This window comes from Pan troglodytes, chromosome 4, assembly GCF_028858775.2.
Source record: "Pan troglodytes isolate AG18354 chromosome 4, NHGRI_mPanTro3-v2.0_pri, whole genome shotgun sequence".
Classification (NCBI taxonomy): Eukaryota; Metazoa; Chordata; class Mammalia; order Primates; family Hominidae; genus Pan; species Pan troglodytes.
Genome location: NC_072402.2, coordinates 96,094,177 through 96,101,217, shown reverse-complemented (window position 1 = coordinate 96,101,217; position 7,041 = coordinate 96,094,177).

Genomic DNA, 7,041 nt, shown 5'->3' with positions numbered 1-7,041 from the left:
GTGAACATCTGTGTACAGTATCTGTGGGGTATTAGTTCCAGAACCCCCTTGGATGCTGTTTTGGGCCCTCATAGATTTGTTATCTTGTGCTTTTTCATGATTCCTTCAGCTTGCAATAAGAGACATTGTAGAAAATTGTTGTGTAGAACCTGCTGTCATCTTCACTGCCAAGTGATGCTCTTAAGGACATTGTACATTATATGGGGGGATTTCAAATATGACTGCTCATGAGAACCACTTGGGGAGATCTCCGTGCTCCACTTTAGACCTGCTAAATTAGAATCTCTGGGAGTAGTCCTGGAGATTAGTATTTTTTTCTTAAACTTTTTATCTTGAAATAATTTAGACTCACATGGAAGTTTCAAAAATGATATAGAGAGTTCCTTCATTCTAGTCTTCCAGCTTTACCCAATGATAACGTCTTAATAACTTTAAAAGAATAATCTAATACAGAAAATTGACAATGGTTTAATACTATTAACTACATACCTTAATTTGGATTTCAGGAGTTTTTACTGGAGCTATTTTTGGCATATTATAAAATTTTATCACATTTGTAGATTTGTGTAACTACCACCACAATCAAGACACAGAATGGTTTCATCAACCTCAAAAACTCCCTTGTGTTAGCTTTTATACTTACACTCTATTCTCCTTGGTGGCCACTAATCCTTGGTGGCCACTAATCTCTTGTCTACTTCCATAGTTTTGTCATATCAAGAGAGCTATATAAATAGAATCATAAAGTATGTAATCATTTGGGATAGGCTTTTTTTTTACTCAGCATAATCTCATTAAGATCAATCCAAGTTATTGTATCTATCAAAACTTTGCTCCTTTTATTGCTGAGTAGTAGTCTATTATATGAATGTACCACAATTTGTTTATCTATCCATTCACCCATTGAAGTGTATTTATTTCCAGTTTGGTATTATTACAAATAAAGCAGCAGTGAAGATTTGTGTAGAGTAGTTCCTCAGTATCTATGGGGGATTAGTTCCAGGACAAAATGAAGAAATCATAAAACAAAGTAATTGGTTAGTCAATCTAGGTGTAATTATTAGAGGAAATTGCTAAAAGTAGAAGCACTGAAAAATTACTACAATTAGCAGACATTTGTGCCTTTAAGGTGATAGGCGAGACAGACCATGGATTTTTAAAACATGAAATGAAATAATAACTTTTGTACTTTTATGATATGTTGAACACAGGCCATCCTGGCAACTTGCAAAGTATTAAGATTCTAGTTTCTTGGGTAGGTGAAGTATAATAGATTTTAGATGATTACAAATCATTTCACTTGTGATTTGGCACTTACTTCTCAGATTAACAAATCATGTAAAAATGATTCAACCATTGCGTATTAAAAGCTTGGAGATAAAGTTGATTGTATGTATTTCACTGAGTTTAAAAAGATTTTCTATAACTGTTCACACAGTCCTGCAACATTACACACAATTTTCACAAGTTATTGTGGAAATACAAGGTAAAGGCTTATTTCATTAATACATCATTTGGAGAAAACATGAAAAGTGCTTTAAAATGCTAATTTTGTTCAGGCATGATCTGAACAAGAATGACTTAGATGTTAGACATTGTGGTCATTCTCATTTTTAAAGAATACCAGTGAGTCATATTTTTGCAAGTTGATCTCAAAGAATTTGTCTAAGAGATTAAAACGTATATATTACATTGGTTATTAAGAACTTTATTTGATTATTTAGTAGAGTTGGCTGTGTTTTACAGAATATCACTATAAAAGATAGGACAGATAATAATAAGAATAAATAACTGTTAGTTTCTATGTTCCATCTTCTTTTCATTCAAGCCTCTCAACACACATTGAACATGATGGCTCTAGCTAAGTAACCAAAAGACAATTTAAAAAATTGCCTATTTAGCAATATTTCTATCAAAATAGTAGGCTATCTCCTAGAACATTAAAAAAAAGCCGGCTAATTATTGAAATAAACAGCTCTTAAATATCTATCTTATTTCAGTGAAGATTTGTTGCTTGCTCACATCACATAGTCCATGGCAGTCTGGCATATCTCTTCAAAATAGTGATGCGGAAGCTCATCCTCTCCCTTCATCTTTTGGTGCCTGTTCAACACATGACCTGCATGCTTGCCTCAGAAGTGGAAAGAGAGTGGAGGATAGCTTGTGGAAGATTTAAGGGACTAGGGATTGAAATGGCACCTATTCCATCAACCAAAGTGGAGTCATATGGCCCCACCACCTTTAAGTGGGGGGGGGGGGGGGAATATAGTGCTCAGGAGAGGCAGAAAAAGGAATGGGTTTAGTAAGAAAATAGCAGCATTTGAGTTTCACTCTTTAATTAAGTCAGAGTATTAATGCTCACACTATGTTGGCCGTGGAAGTAGGCCATTCAAATCTCCGTCAAGAGGACCTGCTGAGGGGACCATAGTTGATTTATAGCCCCAGCTGTTACACATTTGAGTCAGTACCTCAAGCTGATGTAAGTCAATGATTGAGCTTAGTGGGAATGCAAGAACCAGACCATTAATGCTCAAAGTGAGATTTCTCCAAGAGCAACTGGTTCTTAAAGTCCACCATTGACCTGGCCTGGCCAAGATGTTCTTGGAACTGCAGTTTTCAGAGATTGCTTCTAACTCATTTTTTCTTCCCTCTCTTCTTTCACAAGTGTCAGACCTATAGGGTGGTTTAAAGGCTCTTCTTGTCACTCTTACTCCCACTTTTATCTTTCACAGAGCCACCGCAATAAATCTCTTGACTGTCTAATTGCATTTTGATTTTTCCTTACTGGAGGACCTGAACTGACAGAAATGGAGCTAGGATTGATTTATTTAGAAAATAAGATGAGTTTTGAGAATGAGTCACTCTCTACCTGACTAACAAAGATGAGCTTGTTTTAAGGGGAATGTGCAGCATGGATAATCCCCATCCCAAAATAATGGCCTAATTCCTGAAGAGCCCTGGGAAAATGTCCTGGTATAGAGAAATGATTTTGCTGGTGCAATGTTTCAGGCATTTATGAGATATGTGGAGAACAACTCCTTTTTAAGGACTGTGGAGTTGCCTAGTTACTACTACTTGTATTGACACTGAGGGTGATTAACAGTTAAATACTTTGGTAGCCTATAAAAATCCCCTCCTCTTCTGTAGAAAGACCAGCCTGGAGTCATGTATTAGTCAACCAAGTCTGTCATAATAGAATGCCACAGGCTGCATGACTTAAACAACAGAAATTTATTTCTCAAATTCTAATGACTGGAAGTTCAAGATCAGGGTGCCAGTGGAATTGTTGTCTGATGAGAGCTCTCTTCTTGGCCTGCAGATGATCAACCACTTTTTTGCTGTGTCCTCACATGGCCTTTCCTCTCTGCATGGTCAAAGATAATTTTAGATTAGATTAGAGGTTTTTTTGATCAAGGGGAGCAGAATATAAGGCAGGATATTTGAAAATTCATTTACTTGGTGGTACTTTCTCAGGAGATGTGATTTAGTACCTTGCAAGGACTGAAGGGAATGAGGAAAACTTACTGCTGAGGTGGCCACTCAATGTATGGAAAATCAAAGGGCCATGCTGAGTAAAGTAGAAATTCGTTAATTTCCTTGCTATGTTGTAGAAATAGAATAAAATGTTTCAGGCATGTGGACATACTGGAATGGATATATTGTGCAAGGCCAGAAGGCCCACCAGATGATTATCTTCTATCACTAAGGCCATGAGGAATGTTCTGGTGAGAGGGTCTTTAGCATCACTGAGAAATTCAGGAGTGTATCTTCTCTTTAGGTTAGGGCTGATAGCAGGTGAGGGGCCCACAGACCTGGGCTCTTTAATAACCATGGGGATGATGAGGCACCAAAATAATAAACATCAGGGGGTACCATTTAAAATCAGAAACCAGGAGGTTACAATAACTATAACAATCAGAAAGTTCAGAGGGGCAGTCAAGATTCAGGGAGCTAGTTAATAGAGGATGGCTACAGAGGAAAAATAGATGGGCAGCCAACAAGGGTGTTGCTTAATATCTAGAACCAGAACATGGTAAGAATGGAAGAGCAGGAGGCTGCAGGGAGTCACTTCAATGAGCAATCATAATTCCTTGCTCAGTTTCCAGATCTGAGCTAATTTTCAAATACAGCAACTACTGACAGAAGAAGTAGCCAGATTTTCTAGAGGAAAGAGCTGCCAGTATGTACTGCAATGACTCCCAGTTCAACCTCAAAAGAGCCCATGATCACTTGAGTGCTTTCACACTGGAGAAAGGGTCATGCCTGGACATTTTTAGAATGATTTTACAGAGAATTCAAGTTGATATTCATACTACGGGACTCAAAGCTCATTATTGTTCCCTGAGAGAGTAGGGAGTACAAGGGCTAAGTAATAAATGGAGTCCTGGCTAAAAGTTAAGCTATTGGGTTCCTGGGTAGAAGCACCTAATTATTATTTCCCTGGTCTTTGAGTGTATAATAGGAAATGATATTCTTGGCAGTTGGATAACATCCATCTGAGTCTTTGACCTGTGAAGTAAGAGTTATCACAGTGAATACCAGTGCCAAGTGGAAAACTCTGAAAATGCTCTTCACAGCCCCCTGACCAAGATATTCAATTGAAAAATACTATAACACCTTGCAGGAAATGGTTGGGATTAGTGCTTCAGTTACAGATCTAAAAGTTAAAGGGATGGTGGTCCTTATTATGTCACCATTTAATTTTCCAGCATTTATCCATTTTATGTAGGGGCCTGATAGTCAAATTGGTGACTTACTTTGTTCAGCTTGTTGTAGACTGTCACAAACTTAATAAAATCACATTCCATTTACAGCTTCCATGCTGACTGTGGTATTATTGCTAGAACAGATTAATAAGTACTTAAGTATATGGAATTCAGCCATTGACTTGGGGAATGCCTTCCTTTTTATTTCAACTAGAAAGAAGGATTAGAAAAAGTTCAAGTTTGTATAGAATGAACACCAATATTCACTTATAGATTTGCTCCAGAGTTATGCCAATGCTTGTCCTCTCTGAAACAATATATTCCAAAGAGATATGGATTCTCTGACATCTCACAGAATGTCACATAGATCCATTATATTGATGACATCATGCAGACTGCACTAGATAAGCAGGAATGGTTAGTGCCCACCCTGGAGACCTTGGTAAGATACATGAACTCCAGAGGAAGGGAGACAAGTCCTGTAAGATTCAGGGCAAAGTCATCTGCAACAGAAAATTATATACCTTTTCAGAAACAGTTCCTGACAATATTTGTGTTTCTTTTAAATTGAATGTTAACTTGGCCTGGTATGTGTTATTGCAGAGGTTAGAAAACTTTTCCTTTAAAAGGCCAGATAGTAAACCTTTCAGCTTTGTGAGCTATATGGTCTTATTTGCACCTACACAGCTCTGCTGTCATAGTTCAAAAGGCACTATAAACAATTTGTAAACAAATACACATAGTTGTATTCCAATAAAATTTTATCTACCAAAACAGGTGGTGGCCACATTTGGCCTATGGGTTGTGATCTGTTGTCCCACATATTGTTGAATCACAGTATCCTTCCTAACTTTTTGAACTTATTTATTCAGCAGGTATATATTGAATACATACTGTGTGCCAACTCTTCTAGGGACACATTGGTGGACAAAACAGACAATCAAAGAAAGATTTCTGCCTTGATAAACAAACAAACAATAAATAAGTGCACATAAAAAGAAGGAAAAGAGAAAGAACAGAAAAAAGAAAAAGAAATAGAGAAAGCAAAAAATGTACACGCAAATAAGCAAGAAAAAATAATAGCAAATAAAAGGCGGCAGTGGTGGGGGGATGAGATAGAGAAATCAGATGGTAGGACAGGCCACATTTGATAGCATTGCCACAAATACTTCTCCACGTTCAGTAATAATTGAGAAGGTTTCAACTATGTGAAGATCTGGGAAAAATATTCCAATAATGGGACAAAGCAAATTCAAAGTCTCTGTGGTGTGATTGAGAAAAGAGTGAAGTGCAGTGTTGTCAAACAAATTGACTTAAAGAGACAGTGGTAGGACTTGAAGTGGGAGAGGAAAGTGGGAGAATTGTAAAGCATTTGAATTTTATTTTAAATTCAATGAGAAGACACTGGAGAGTTCTAAGTGAGAAATTACATTTTCTGATTTATGTTTTTTAAATAGATAACTCTGGTCCTATTTGAAGAGTGGATTTAGTGGAAAAACTTAAGATGGGAGACCATTTAGAAGGCTATTGCTGTAATTCTGGAAAGAATTGATTTACTTTTTTATAAGAATAGGTTTATAAACCTATTTTTGACTCTCCCAGTTCAACTTCAAAAGGGCCCATGATCACTTGAGTGCCTTCACACTGGAGAAAGGGTCATGCCTGGACATTTTAAGAATTATTTTACACAGAAATCAAGTGATACCACTTGTGATATAATTCAAGTGATATCATTCAAGTGATTCTTTATAATAAAGAATAGGTTTATAAATAATAGGTTTATAAGCCTATTCTTTATAAACCTATAAACCTTATTCTTTTATATGATAACCACCCCACCCCCACCACCACCACCTATCTTCATCAATCGTTTATTGTTTTCAACTAACCACAAAGATATCGGAACACCATACCTGCTATTCGGCGCATGGATGGGGATAGTTGGCACTGCTATAAGCCTTCTAATCCGAGCAGAACTAGGCCAACCAGGAGCTCTGCTAGGAGATGATCAGATCTATAATGTTATTGTTACTGTCCACTCATTCATTATAATCTTTATGGTGATACCAATCATAATTGAGGGTTTTGGCAACTGGCTAGTCCCTCTGATAATTGGTGCACCCGATATGGCATTCCCCCGGATAAATAATATGAGCTTCTGACTTCTCTCCCCATCTTTTCTACTCCTACTTGCGTCTTCAATAGTAGAAGCTGGTGCTGGAACCCGCTGGACAGTTTATCCCTCTTTAGCAGGAAACCCATCACATGCAGGAGCCTCTGTGGACCTGATCATCATCTCGCTTCACTTGACAGGTGTCTCTTCTATTTTAAGGGC